This window comes from Numida meleagris, chromosome 3 (genome assembly GCF_002078875.1).
Source record: "Numida meleagris isolate 19003 breed g44 Domestic line chromosome 3, NumMel1.0, whole genome shotgun sequence".
NCBI classification, from domain to species: Eukaryota; Metazoa; Chordata; class Aves; order Galliformes; family Numididae; genus Numida; species Numida meleagris.
In genome coordinates this window covers 79158149-79173442 of record NC_034411.1, presented here as the reverse complement: position 1 = coordinate 79173442, position 15294 = coordinate 79158149, and the positions used below count along the sequence as shown (strand labels likewise).

Here is a 15294-nt window from a genome sequence, read left to right as displayed (position 1 = left end):
CTTGTTTCCGTGGCTAAAAAACGGTGTTCACAGTGCTCGAGTGTATTGCTGAACCTCTGTTCTAGCAACATAACTTCGGAGGCAGCAACTGAAAGGCATCCATTCAGCAAGCTGGCAGCGATTGTTATCATAGCAACTCATGGGGTTCAGTGAGCATTTTATGTTCATAAAATAAGCTGACACAATCTGCGAGTCCTGCCAGATTTCGGTAGACCTGAAATAAGGATGCAGTTCTTTTGTAGCTTTTCTGCTGCCTAGCAGCTCCCCAAGGTACGTGTTTGTTAGATACAGGAGACGTACATCTGACTGCAGTATAAATAAGATTTTTAGAACTTAATTCATTTGCTTATGCTTTGGCATCAAGTGCCATTTGATACACACTGGGGTATCCTGCAGGGTCTCTAGCCACTGCTTCCATAGGTCCTATGTGAAATCTGCCAACCCCGTGTGTATCTTGGGTGCTTTAGGGCATCTCAAATGGCACTAGATGCCTCTGTTCAGGCATATAAATGGAGCCCTTTGTTTTCTGGGGCTTGGATAGCTGATATCTGACTATTTTTCTGTGAGTTTACATAAAGCGCTACCGCTGAGATTAGTACATAAGATGTGATACAGGACATGTTGTACACATGAAGGAAGGGGTTGTCATCTGGGTGATGGGCTGACGCTGTGCTTGGGAGTTGGTTCCTTTAGGAGAATAATTTAGAGCAAAATTCCAATCCTATAAATGTCCCCTGGCTGCAGCTCTTAAAGTTTCTGCTAAATCTCTGAAGACAGCATGTGGGCAGGACCTGGTTCAAGTTCAGCAAAGCCACGAGCAACAGTGGTGAGTTAATGGGAGACGAGGAAGGCGCAGTCCCACTGCTTCCTGCAAGAGCTTGTGCGTGGGATTCAGCTCAGGGTTAAGCCACCTATATTTAAGTGCTAAACTATATATGTGTTTGGCTGAGCAGAGCAGTTGAGCTCGCTAGTGAGAATTTTTAGGGTAATCTGACTCACTCTGTAAGCTGAACTGATTGTATTGACTGCCTCATGTTGTTCATGCATAGTGCCAAATGAGAGGCTGTAATGTATCCTGCCTGGCCTTCAGTTGGAAGTCTGGAGGGGTTCAGATCTGGAGCTTAGATGTTTAACTTCACCTGAAATTGCCCATTCCATGCTCTTGCCAGAAGGGCAAGAGGGCAGTGAGAGAGCACACGAAGGTGGGTGCTGGGTGCAAGAGGCTGGGAGAAGATGGTCTACCCCTCAGCCTGCTGGTACTGGCCCAACCTGTATGTAATGTTGTGCTATTTGTCCCGACTCCTGTACCAGGGGACTAAATGATCTCATTAGCCACAATGATTAATTTGGTCATCACATTTGAATATATTTCATGTATTTGTATTACAAGTGCAACACTGAGTCATTTCCAGCTTTGGGTTTGTGTTATTTGCTTTCAAATATTTGTAAGTTCTTTTGTTGCCTTTTTTAACCCAATTTTTGTCTCTTTTTTGGGGGAAAAAAAAAAAGCCAAAACAATTGTAGTACATTATGGGCAGAAACTTGAATCTGTTCTTTCTCATGTAGGTCAGTGGATAAGTATTCCACAACTGACAGTAATGTGCCATCAGTGTTTGAAAAGGATTCCCTGTTGATTCCTGTGTCTAGTTAATTACTTTTATATGATAATTAAATCATTCCCATTTACTTGCACTCCATTTGCTTGCAGCTGAGTACTTGCTGAAAACAGAAATTGTCTGAATTTGTTATGCCTGTGGTTGCACTGCTTTTACAGTGTTTGCAAGCTCTGTAGTGCGTGAGCTGCTGCTAACTCCAGTTTTGTGCGTCCCAAGCAGATTTTAGCAAAGTGACCTGGGCTGCAGATGGACAATTTCTTTCCAGTCATTTCACCACAACTCTTACTAGCACCCTGGTGATGAAGCGGTGCACATGAGCATGGCTGTTCCCCTCCAGGCAGAACTCTTGTGTTAACTCTGCTGTGAATGGAGACAGCTCCTGCCTAAAATGGATTGGCTCTGCTTATCCCAGCAGAGAACCTGGTGCTGGTGGAGGAGCACAGCTAGGGGTGCTGGGATCTTCCTTTGGCTCTTGGCCAGAGCTAGCAGGGACAATGCTGCTGCTTCTACCCATGCACCTGGGTGTCAGCAAGAACTTCCACTGTACAAAAGCAGTTTGGCTTGCCAGGGCTCTGGCATAAGCCAAATGAATAGTAAAGCCATTGCCCTCTTCCCTTCATGCATAGGATCTTGCTGAGGTATGACTGACGGAAGATAACGTCAGCCTGTGAAGCAACACCAGAACCCTGAGTCCCTTTCACTTCACCCTGGGTCAGGCGAGGAGCATTCACACAAACAGTTCCTCTTTCTGAGCTGGGGCAGTGATACCGTGTGGGTGATGTAGGGATGGCGACCTTCATTGGGTGACAGAAGCACTCTGCACAATGGCAACGCAGGCAGTGGCCCAACAGTGTCTTCATCCAGCAGCTGAGTCAGAGCAGCCTAATACATGGCAGGAAGGAAATAAGCCGTGACGGAGACAGATGGAGGAGCCAGCTCATCTCTGCAAGCTTGGAGATGAGGCCTGGCTGGCCCTGAAAAAGCATGTACAGGTGGTAGGTCTCAATGGCAGGTGGGATGTGATTACACAGAGGAGGCATTAGGGAAAGATTGCTGCTCAGTGGCAACCTGGGACTTGGCAGGCACTGAATGACTCAACACCTGCACACATTTGCAGTGCAGTACTGCAGCTCTCTGTGTGCTCAGATAGCTAACTCACACTCTCTATTTGCTAACCCAGGGCTTTGTAACAGAGGGTCAGTCTAAATACGGTTTTTGTTTATTTGTTTGTTTGGTTGATTTTTGTCTGGTTTGTGCAGAAGATGTGGGGAGAGTACATCCAGCAGGATCCATGGATGTAACCCAGCACTGTAGGCTTTCCTTGCCCAGCCAACCTAGTGCAGAGCAGTGCCTCAAGTCAACACAGGACACTTGAGAGGTATGTGCCACATATTAGTGTGGTTTTGGCTCAGTTTTTTTATCCCATAAAAAACCAGCAAGATTGTGCCTGCTGTGATGCTAAAGCTCTAGTGTCTACAGGCATGATGTCAGGGATGCCCAGAGATGCCTCTCAACTGATCGGTGAGGCAGTGGAAGAGCAAAGCACAACCTTGTTCAAGTGCACTTTGAATGGCTCTATGGAATTTCTTGTCATAACCCTCAAGTACTGTGTTTTGTTTACAAAACACTATTTAACTTGGGCAGAAGGGTATGAGCAGGCTGCCATTCGGGTGTTAATACTTGCAAAGCAAAAAGGAACAGGGACAAGGTTAGAATAATCATAACTGTTATTCCCTTTGAATGATCTTTTCTTGTCCCCCCATCCATCTCTTCAGCTAGGTTCCACCCCCTCCCCCCCCTTTTTTCCTACAGCCTAGCTACTTTCTCTACTACAACATTAAAAAACTTTTAAAGTGACATCTATCTCACTTTCTTGTATTAAAACTGATATTTTGGTTATCAAGCCATTCCTCATTTGGCATTCGCTTCACTTCAGGTGGCTGCAGCAATGGCTGGTGAATGTCAAAATGTCAGAGACCTGCTCTACAGAGTGGAGTTGATCTGCAGCCATTACTTCCTTTGACTGTCCCTTGGACCTTTCCTTGAAGGCTTTATTCCTTGCCACAACAAACCAATGCTCCTGTAGCATGGGGGAAACTTTGCTGCTCCATGGGGGGACTGCTGGTCCCAGCCCCAACCCCATAGAATGAAGCAATTCATTGCATCAGTGCAAGAACTGCCTGTGCTCAGCCTGTTGTTTTGGGGAGGGGGGTGCTCAAGTTGTTGGTATGGTTAAAATAATCTCAGTGAATCATAGCTGTAAAAGCAAACTGGGATTTACATGTGTGTGTGTGTTTGTGTATCTATAGATACTCACTGAATGGACTGAGGCTGCTCTTAAATCAATCTGGATCCCTAGGACTGAAGTTCAAAGTCGTTTCCCAAATGAATTTGATTCTTTGTATTTTTAAAGACAAACAGTCCTTGGGTTTTAGTTATTTCCTTCCTCTGTGTTTGTAACATCTGTCTGTATCCATAGATGAATTCTTACAATCATTCATCAAGGTATGAAAAATGAAGCCATTTCCTAAGTTCTTTGGATTTATCTGCTTATTTTTCAACCAGTGGGAACAGATAAATTAAATTGTTCTCTTATTGCTTCTTTATGGGACTCTTCACTCCCTTCACTACCTGGTGCTGTGCTGAGCAACCTGCTAGCCAAGCCTCCACGCAGTCCCTTGTGATGAGGTGAGTGGTGGGGTGAGGATGGTCTTGAAACATTGCCAGGGTGAATAGAAACCATAGAAACCTTACAAATCTAAGAGATAAAGTGATGACTATTGTGCTGTGCAGTGTATGCTTAGAGACCATCAGCACTTCCAGCCCTGTCACTGTGCCAACCAAGATGATGGCTAGGCTGGTGCGAGCCTTGCCACCCTGCCACACATCTCTCCAGCTGGGGCTTGTAGATATCTTTTCTTTCTAGGGCAGTCAAGTCATGTGGGTGAGCACTCTTTGGCCTCACCTCCTGTTGTCTCCTCTGCCTGCAGTGAAAAGTGTCCTTTTCCATCATGGTGGAAAACTGAGATGTTCCCTGCCCTGAGGTGTAGGCTCCTGGTCTGTTTGTTTGCCAGCCCCACCAGGAAGCAGTGAGCCGAGCTCAGCTGGCAGCCATGAGGCCGCTCCCCAGGCAGCCTACCACAGTGGCATTCGACTGGGCTGGCTGGGACTCTGTGCGCTCCCAATAAACTAGATCAAAAATGATCAGAGATGAACATTTGTGGTATAAGCCCCATCTGCCTGAGGTAAAAATCTGTGTATTTTAAGCCTTTGGCACACTGACTGCTGATGGCACGTGTGTGTACTATATATATATATGCTTTGGTGTACAGCGTGCTCCAGGTACCTGAGTATCATGGACAAAAATAAATGCAGCAAAATACTGCTCATACATGTTTAGGAGACTGTATATAGTCAGGCTTTCTGGCTGTGTTTCATTATCTGAAACGAGGTGTTAAGAAACATTTCAGTCAAGATTCAAGAAAGTGACAAAATGTGGTGAAGGCTATAAATCATAAACTACAAAGCAAGCCCACATCTTGCAACAAAAGCTGCTTTATTCAGGCAAGGAAGTGTACTTAGGAGTAACTTTAAATAGTAGGCATCATAAAAACTCTCTCAAATTCTATATAATTTGACATAATTAAATGTAGGTATTTCATCTGACTACAATTTACTGCCTTGCCCCTTGTGCCTACAATGCTGATATTCATCATAGATTTGAGCTGTTTATTTCAGTGAACACTAACCTACCCTTGCAGAGAACAGATTATAATTATGCTGTTCCCAAATGTCAGTCACGATCACTGCAGTTGCCCATTTGCTCACAGTCAGAGCCAGCCATGGGCAGAGAGGCACCCACAGCACACCAGATGCAAGGGCATGCAGGTAGATCTCTGAGCAAGCCGAAACCCACCCAGTGCCCTTGTCTTCCTTCTGGACTCGAGTTGGCCAGAATGTTCAGTTTCCCTCTTTGTTTTGGTCCTCCTGTCCCTGGCCACAGCACTGACACAAGCCTGGGAAGAGTTGCTGGCCACAAAATAGAGCAAGCTGTCCCCCCAGTCATCACGCCTGTGGGTTGTCAGATGGTGGGCTGCTCAGGGCCACTGAGGGCTGTGACTGAGGCAGTACCAGCTCATCGAGAGCATTGCTTGCATGTGGGGAGCCTGCAGCAGCTATTGCTGAGCTCGCTGAGCTGCCGAGAGCAGCCAGCAGCCCCGCTCTGCTGGGGAGCTACAAACAAAAGGCAGTTATCTGGCCAAGTCTGTGGCTCAAGGTTAATTGCCATCACCTGTGCAGTGCTGCTGGTGTGACGGAAATGTTGCGGGACATGTAATGATGGTGAGATCCTTGCCCGTGTCCAAAGCTAGTGTCACCGGGGGAGGTACAGGTTGATCTGAGAGTGGCTGAGGATCCTCTTTATCAGCAGGGTTAGCTCAGTCACCTTAAGAACTACTTCATCACTCACGTTTCTACTTCAGGCTTGCAATAGTATAATCTATACATTGTATACTGGTACATATCTGTGTTACATATACTCAGTCTGGTATATACTACAGATGAACAGTTCTATAGCTGAGATGAAGTCTACATGTATTACCAATGTTCAGCTTAATTCCTTGCTTCCCCTTTCCTTTCTTATCTCATCATTGTTAGAAGAAAAAAAAGTGAAGAAGATGCTTCTCCAGTGATTTATGTTGAGAACATATAAAAATGTGGCCAAAAATGTACTGAACTAATTATTTGATGTCAACACCAAAGTTGTTTTAAGTTCTGATAAATTGGCCTGCACCTCCAAGCCTTTTCATTTCTATTTTTTGCTTTTTGCTCTCTTTCTTTGAAGAAATGTGAAAAAAAATGTGAAGAAATACACTCAGGTGAAAAGTACCAAGTTTCTGTTGGTGTGCCAAAAGCTGGAAATTCAACCAGATAAAGGCATTGGAAGAGAGAGGTTTTAGTTTTGCTATTCTTAGAGCCACTGCATGGAAGAGTGCTGCCACATATAATGGAGCAAGGGATTTATTCCCAGAAGATAACTGTGCTAACTTATGTTACTGTGGACGTGTACACCACAAAGGAAGACAGTGTGATGTTCAATGTTAATAAGGGATGCAAGTGTAGTAGAAGTCAAATTTACGACACAACAGAAGCCAACATCTGTCAAATAGTCATTGATAGCTTAAGTGTCTTTTTTCGAAGGCTAAATTAAATGTCCTCCAAGTCACGGACTTGGATTAGGGCTCTGTACTCATAAGAAGAACGTGAAAAATGTTCATTTTAGTACATTTTAGTTTGTTTGCTGGGATCCATTTTTAGCTCCAGAGACTCAAGGCTCATAGCAATGGTATCTAAAAATACTTCCATGCAGATGTAAGATTTCCAAATGGACACAATTTCTTTAACAGAAAAATCTGTCTAAACAAAGCCCTTGATTTACTTTTTTTTCTCACCGCTGTCTCTCAGACTTGGCTGCCCTCAGCTTGTAGCATAGGTACAGCTGAAGGCAGTGAAAGACATGCAAGAAAGTGCGAGGGGGGTTAGCTGGCCTGCTCGGTCATTTTCTCAGCAAACTGTCTGGGCTTTCAGGGAGAGACTGTCATATCCATACATTTCTATTTTTACATCCTGCAGCAAACATGTTATTACAACCGAATTCAGCAAGGGCAGCTGAGAGGGCTGTAGTGCCTGTGAACATTTATGGGCATGCCCAGTGTGAAAATCAGAGCTGATTCCTTGTTTTCCATGTCCTCAATGGGAAGCTGTGGCCAGTGCCAAGGCTCAGACCTACCTTGTGCCTTCAGGGCTTTGCAGAGAAATAACTTTTATCAAGTCCTTTTTGGGTTTCCTGGTTTGCAGCAAGTAAACAGGTCAGTGGTTTCACAGTTACTGGGATTAAAGTCCTGAAAGCTCTACTCAAGTTCCCAAATATTGAGAAGAATTGAAAAAGTAAGAAGGTTTCCTATTGTATGAACATGCCAAAAGATACAGGAAATCTATGGAAAGACAGATAGATTTTTCACTTTGGCAGATCCCTTAAGATTAATACATTTGCTGAAAAGCCCTTTTGCAAGCAGTATTTATGCCAAGCATTTCCTTCTGAAGCTCACAAAATACCTGAAAGTATTAAAAACCCCACGTTCTGTACCTGTACGGCTTCCAATTATAATAAAGTCAGTCATGTGGTGGATATGATCAAACTGATCTTTTGTAGCATTTTGGGATTGTTGACATAGTTTAAGTTTTCTAATTCAGATCCCTGTGCCAGGAACTTGTAGCAACCTTTCCATGCCGAAATTTTTTGGAGTATTTTTTTTCATTATGTTCTCCCACAATCCCGCTTTATAGTTTGATACAAAGCGAGAAAGGCATTTAGTCATTACCTAAGTGAAAGGTAAAACTGAAGCTCCAGGCATGATCCTTACCACAAATGTTTGCTGAGACAAGCTGTCCTGTATGAAGCATACCAGTGTTTGCTCTTGAGACCTCCTTTGGGCAAAATTACGTGAAAACATGGTGCAAGTTATCAAGAAAACAATGATCAGTCCCAGAGGGATGACTGGTGCAGTGGAGAACACTGTGTCTTGGCCAGGCTGGGGGCAACATCTGCTAACTGCAGCAATGGTAATAACTGGGAATGCACATGCTTCATGCCAGCGAGATCTCTAGCCTGCAAGAGGAGCTTGTCTATAGGAAGGGACAGCAGCTGCTGTCAGGGAGGCAGGTTGCAGAGACAGAAGATCATGTAGGGAGTAATACATGTGCTGGAAGGGTTCCAGAAAATGCACCAGAGAGCCAAGGCCCATCCACAAACCATGCTGCCTTTGAAATGGTCTTCTCACAGTGGTGGCAACATGGAAAGAGCCTGAGGAAGGTGGAAGCACCTTGGGAAATGACAAAAGAAATAGAGAAACAAAACAGCAACTCTACACAGACAGTGAAGGTGGTGTGAAGCCCCATCCACAAACCAACAGGTAGGTTAAGGGCAATGGCACAAATTGGGCCAGGGTGATGGCAATTGACTCTGCTTTTTGGGTGGGCAGCTGCACTGGGATGGTGTGGGTGTTGCCCGGCATGCAGGCAAAGGTGCCAAGCAGTGTCTGAGATGGGAAGGAGACCTGAGTACGTCTTGTTTGCCTTTTGTGGAGGAGGACAGCAGCTGCAACAAGAGGCAGTAAAGGTCAGTAATGCTGAGGAATTTCATTTCCTTGGTGACCCTGTACCGGTATGGCAACAACAGACAGGCCAGAGGGAAAGCCGAGGAGGGAAGGTTGTGAAACCTTTCAACAGGTAACAAGGTGAAGCAGTGAGATACCAACATAGTGCTTTCTGGTGGAAAAGAGTTAAAACTTCAGTTTGTATCATAATGTTGACAGAGGGTAAGAGCTGAGGGAATATGCTAGATTACGAGTCTGGGAATGTATGAGAGAGCTGGACAAGAGCCAGTAAGCTAAGGTAGAAAAGCTGGCCAGGTCACACACATACTGAGGTGGAAAGCAGGAGACGTCCTACAGCCAACACTAGTCCAGAAAATGTTTAGGAATGGGAAGATGTTTGGCCATGGATAGCAAAGAGCATTCTGTCAATAAAACATTAACAATGACCTAAAAGAGCTGAAGATCAGCTGAGAAGAGGTGGATGAAACGGCCAGAGGCTGTGGTTTTGGAGAAATCATCTGTTGGGTTTATGTGTCATAGAGACTAAAACCAGAAAGGAACAAGAACTGTGCAGTCGCAGTTATGTCCTGCTGGGTCAGGACGAACCACTAATTTAATGTGCATGTGCTGTATTGCTGATTCTCTTCATTTTTGGATTAAATAATAGGCCTTTTTACACCCAGAAAAATGAGTAATGCTTAGAAGCTTAACTCATACCACTTGCATTGCTTCTTTTACAAAATCTAGTTGCCAGGGATTGTAAGTGTACATGGGAACCTTGGCTGTTCCCTTGCTTTCATTTGATCCATTTACTGCACTTATGGTGAGACACTAGGACATTGCAAACTAGGTTGCTTTTGCTGGATGCTACTTCACTGCAGCTCCAGTTATTTTCCTTCCCTTTGAAACCTCTGTGCAACCTGAGTCCTGAATGTTGTGGAGCAGAGCTTTCTGTCCCCATGCAACAGCTGGAGAGGTGATAGCTGTCACACGTTCACAGCCAGATGTGTGTGCACGTGTGTCTGTGATAGAATGGGATGCGGCAAGTTATGAACTGTGTTTTTTATGATGTGCTGGTGCTTGCTTGGAGTCTGGATGAGGACAAGCCTGTTATATCACATTCCTGAGAGTTTGGGGAAAGATTTCTGAGGACCTTTTATGGGGTGTTACTGAAGGCCATAATAATTTAAGTGTGTGACACCGACGGTTTTGCAGTCGCTAGCAGCCTTCTGGTGCCTGGCAGATGGGGACGCTAACAGAACTGATGGATCTGGTATTTTCCATCACTTTTGATGCTCACTGACTTGAGGAGGAGGTCTCTGGTGTACTAATGCTTTCCCCCTGTTTGTGTGCATAGCGGCATATGTGATTGTCATTTCCTCTAACAACAGTAAGACCCCGCTACACAGAGGAACACCAGAGGGAGAAGAAACAGTAGTGATCATCTATCTGAACTCCATTTCTACTGCTCTAGTTGACAAATTCAGGACTCCACTCATCATAAAAAGCAAAAAGTCTTGTCAAAACTTGTGTTACTTTTGGGAAGATGTTAGGTCTCAGAACATTGTCTCAGTTTTTATCCTGAACAAAACTTTGAGGTGATCAACCATGGGATGTTTCTTGGTTGCCTTAGTCCCAGAAGTACAAGGCAGGTTCCTTCCTGGATCAGTTCAGATAGTTCAGCTGAGCACAGGTTTGACTTTCCACTAGAAAAGGTACTTCCTTACCTCATTCCAAAACAATACTAAGAATGTGGTCAAGAAACACTATGAAATAAAACTTGGACTGACTTCAGAATAAGTTTTAACTGTTTTCTGCATAATCATCTCTACTTAGACCTTTCCCAAACCACTGATGGCAGATTAGAGACCACAATACATTTATTCACAAATGCAGTAAAATCCAGGCCCCAAACTTCCCAGATCCTGTCTAGTCACAACCTTACGCAAATCTCATCAACACTGCCTGTCTGTAGCTCACCAAATAGCTCATTTTGATTAAATTTTTGTAATTATTTAAGTGGCACAGGATCTGTTTCTCTCCAAACGTACTTATTTTTCTCCATATCGAAGACGCTTATTCCCTTATTAAGATCAAAGACACTTTACAGTGTTAGAAGTTTCTTATGTAAAGAACTAATCCAAACAATTACAGTATGTTCATCTGATACCTCTGTCTAACAACACTTCAGTACGTCCATTAATTTTATTTTGTGCACTCTCTACTGTGCTCACTTTTTTGTTTGATTTCTTTTAACCTCAGGAGCACAGGAAGACTGCCATCAGGCACCACATCAGCTTTGGTATTCCTGTTATAATACAGTCCTTGTCTTAGCTTTTTAAATTTCATAAAGCACTTGGGTACATATTCCAGGAAGTTAAGTAGGCCTCTTTAGGACCGGATTATGGACTCCCCCAGAGAATTGTATTAATGAATAAAAGAGAATTGCCCAGGCAGAAGTATTTAGCAGACAGCATGGAGCTTCAGGGAGCTGTCTCTTATTGCACTTATGCACACTCCTTGGAGCACATGGAGGACAGAGAAGAGGGGATGGTGTCCCACATAGCAGCAAAATCTCATGTGCCTACAGAATGGAAGAATGTCCACAAACAAAAGCTTCAGGGGGGACTGGGGAAAACAATTTCACCATTTTGGGCTCCTGGTGATTTAAAAAAGAAGATTCAGGTTGGCTATCAGGAAAAACTTCTACTGTGAAAGAGTGATCAGGCATTGGAATGGGCTGCTCAGGGAGCTGCTGGAGTCACCATCCCTGGAGGTGTTCAAGAACTGTGTGGATGTGGCACCGAGGGACCTGGTCAGTGGGCAATATTTGTGGAAGGTGGACGGTTTGACTAGATTATCTTAGAGGTCTATTCCAACCTTAGTGATTCTAGGATTCTATTCTATATGTTTCCTTGGCTTGAATTCAACAGCAAAAAATGAGGTAGGTCATAATTACTTTGGGGGGCAGGGGGGAGGTTCCTGCAAAAGGCAATAGCAGCTGCTTTGATCAGAAGCACAGCCAAAGGAGAGGAGGTGGCTCTCTGTTCCTTCTCTTAGTACTCATGGGCACATTTCACAAGGACCTTTAGTGAGCAAAGCCCTGAAAGGTAAGCGTGAAGTAGGTGCTGGCCATGGGACTGCTACACGTAAAACAAGAAGCGAAGCCTGAGGCAGGCTTGCCTCTGCTTCTCAAACAGTCAAAGCAACTGATCCCAGCTGTAGGAGAGCATCCAGCTGCAGACAAATGTGGTTGAAAGGATCTAGTCAGGCTTTAGGATGAGACAGACAACTTCTTCCAGTAGAGATGGGAAGCATTAACACCACTGTGCAAGGCTTTATGTATGATTTTGTTTAGAAAATTGCTTCCAGCTCCGATCAGCTGTGTTTTAAAAAAGGATAAACTGGAACAGATGTGGTGAAAGGCTCTAAGGGTGATCAAGGCAATGGGAACTCTGTCATCCACATGCAGAATTAAAGTGACTTGCTTAAGCTTAATAAAACAACAACAACAAAAAAACCTGGGACATTCATTAAAAAATATGGTGTGAAATAATATAGAGAGAAAATAATTATTTAGGCGAAATGATAATGCTGATAGCAGGAAAGAAAAGCTGTAAATTTGTGATGAGTAAACTTAGGTTGGAAATGAGAATTCCTGTGTTAGCCCAAGGTATGGTGACAGGAAGGAGCATCCTAATCAAACATGCGGTGAGGAGTTGAGATGGCTTCAGGAGGAGCTCGTGACCTGTACAGAAAGGTGTGTGCAGCACTAGGCATGCCTTCAAGTTGCTTGGAAGCCTGCCTGCATACTGTAAAACAGGGGGTGAGCACTACCCTCATGCTGTACGTGCTGCCAGATCCACACTGCATTTCCATGCTGCTGGACAACCAAATCATAGAATCAGAAATCAAATGCCTCAGTCCTTTTGTAGCTCCAGCCTTTCATCTTTGCCACCGCTTGCTGTGTGCCGTGAAGCAAGGCTGTTACAGCTGTGCTTCTCAGCTGAGGAGCTGGCAACAGGAGTATGGCAAAGGCAGTGATCTGCAGTCATGAAGATCTGTAAGCAGCTGAGGCAAGAAGGTTGGGATTTCAGAAGCCCCAGATAACTTTGAACAAGCCCTGCTGAAAGCCAAAGGCACCTTTATGCTATACCACTGAGCCACTTTGAAAATCCTGACTGGACTTGGCTCTGATGGCAAATAAAACCCATTTTCTTCCAACTGCTTCTCAGAAGAGTTAGTAGGAAGGGCAGGGCAGCGGGTGCACAGCCTGGCCTGAGGCCTGTGTGCTGTGAATGCTACTCTCGCTCCTCTGTGCCTACAGTTTTTTGTGTGCTCTGAAGCATCATTGAATCACAGAAGAGTTTGGGTTGGAAGGGATCTTTAAGATCATCTAGTTTCAACCCCCCTGCTATAGGCAGGGACACCTCTCTCTAGACCAGGTTGCTCAAAGCCCCATCCAGCCTGGCCTTGAATGCCTCCAAGGTGGGGGCATCCACAACCCCTCTGGGCAACTTGTTCCAGTGTCTCACCACCCTCCCTGTAAAGAATTCCTTCCTAATATCTAGCCTAAATCTACCCTCTTCCAGTTTAAAGTCATTTCCCTTGTCCTGTTGCTACCTGCCCTTATAAAAGCAAGGAGTGAGTTCTCATCAGGTTTCCATTCACAGTCCTGCAGAGCTACTTGCAGCACAACACTGCTCAGACAGCTGCTGCCTGTGAAACAAAGCCAGTTTCTGTCCTCTGCCTTTCAGAAGGTTGCATTAAAGCCGCTCCACTTTCCCAGCGAAGGCCAACATTGTTACTGTCCAGACGTTCCCTCCCTATAACTGGAGGTCAGTCCACAATAATCAGCTGCTCTAAGTTTATCTGTGCAAATGTATACTTTCATGTAAACAGGAAGAAAAAGTGACATGGTGTTTGTGTGGTTTGGATACTGTTTGCAGGGCTCCTGGGAACCATTAAAGCACCGCTGCCAGAAAGGAGGAGGACGGTGATTGTTTCAATCTGGGAACAGTCTACAGGACACCTATTTGGAGGTTACTCTGTTCATCACTCATTGTCAGCAGTTGCTAGAAGATATCAGGAAATGAAAGAAAGGACCCAAGCTAAATTGTTCCCAAGTGAGAAATGGAACAACCTAGCTGCCAGCTCTCCTACCCACAGCCCCTGGGCTGCATGACAAAGGAGCTCACACAGATCACCTCTTCCTCTACCCACATCCTTGGGCTGTCTGCTTTTGTTTTGCTCTGAGAACTAGTTAATGATTTTCACCTGACTTCAGATAGAAGGAACAGAGCCTGTCTGTGTGGCTCTGATTTCTGTTTCATTTATCTCTGCATGTGTTGCATCTGTAGCTGTACTGAGGTTATTTCTCAAAGAACACATCCTGCAGTGCTCTAAGGGTAACCCGAGCACAGCTCTAAGGAATTAATAGACTCAGAAGATCTGGTCAATATAACAACAACAACAAAAAGACCAATTTTCTCCCAGGCAGCAGCCTAATCAGTTTTATCACAGCTCATGCATCTCTGGCAGTTGTTCTTTGAACAAGGCACGTTTGGGCTTAGTGGGCTGCCGTTGCGGCGTGTCTGGTTAATTCAATTATTTCTGTGATCACTTCTGAGAGAAGCACCTGTAGATTAAATTCCATTCACTGTGTCTTGGACATGAGCATGAAATGCATTAGCTGCAGAACTCCCCTCATTCCCCAGAGGGAACTGTGTATTTGTTCACACACACATCAACAGTATTGCAGTTGCTCCCCGGCGAGTGCTTTCCAATGCAAGAACAAATTGCCACATCGTCCCATGTGCTTTGGTTACATGCCCCCTGGTGACACTGACCTCTCCGAAAGACTTCACTCAGGGTCCGCAGCTCCACTACGTTGCTCTGTTGCAGCTGCATGAGATGTAACATGGACACCTGGCCTGGAGTGATGGACATGAGCAGTCAGCTTTCATTCCTGACAGAGCCTCAGAAACAGCAAAAAGAGTGGGTTCTCTCAATGGGCTACAGGCTCATATTTCAGTAAGACATAAAACATGCAGTTTATGAATACCCAGCGAAAAAGTTGCATGGAGTAGCAACATATTTTCTGCAGAAGGTACAAGCTGCTTTCAGGTAGCTCCAGCTTTTTTTCTCTCCCATGGCATTTGAGAACACAAGACCTTTTGTCTTGCTTTTGAGAACACTGTAGACAAATATCTTTGAGAGACAGCTAGTAGGTTGTGCTTTATTCTCTTCACAAGCTTTGGGACCTTTTGCGTGGCAGAAATAACATTTTATTGTTAGTTTATATCTGAAGCCTGCAGTGCCTGATTATTTTTAATTAGATATAAAATCCAAGGCTGAACTGTAATTATTTTCTGTAGTCTGGTTATCATATCATTGTAATGTTGGTGGAGATGATTTTTGTAACCAATACGGAGGGTACTGCAACACACTGCGGTGAAGAAATGGTAAGAGAATGTGTAAAAATAGAACAAGATATACACATATAGAAAACATACTTAATGGGC

General features: G+C 44.5%; 1 long non-coding RNA gene across 5 annotated transcripts; it reads left to right on the top strand.

Moving 5' to 3' along the window:
* LOC110395995 lies at positions 109-15079 on the top strand. Of its 5 annotated transcripts, none has more exons than XR_002436727.1 (6): positions 109-270; positions 2876-2994; positions 3553-4304; positions 8458-8587; positions 13444-13608; positions 13720-15079. It is a non-coding gene; the product is annotated as an uncharacterized LOC110395995 (long non-coding RNA). The 5 variants fall into 5 exon arrangements; XR_002436725.1 differs by lacking the exon at positions 109-270 and adding an exon at positions 2296-2611; XR_002436729.1 differs by lacking the exons at positions 109-270; positions 8458-8587 and adding an exon at positions 2296-2611.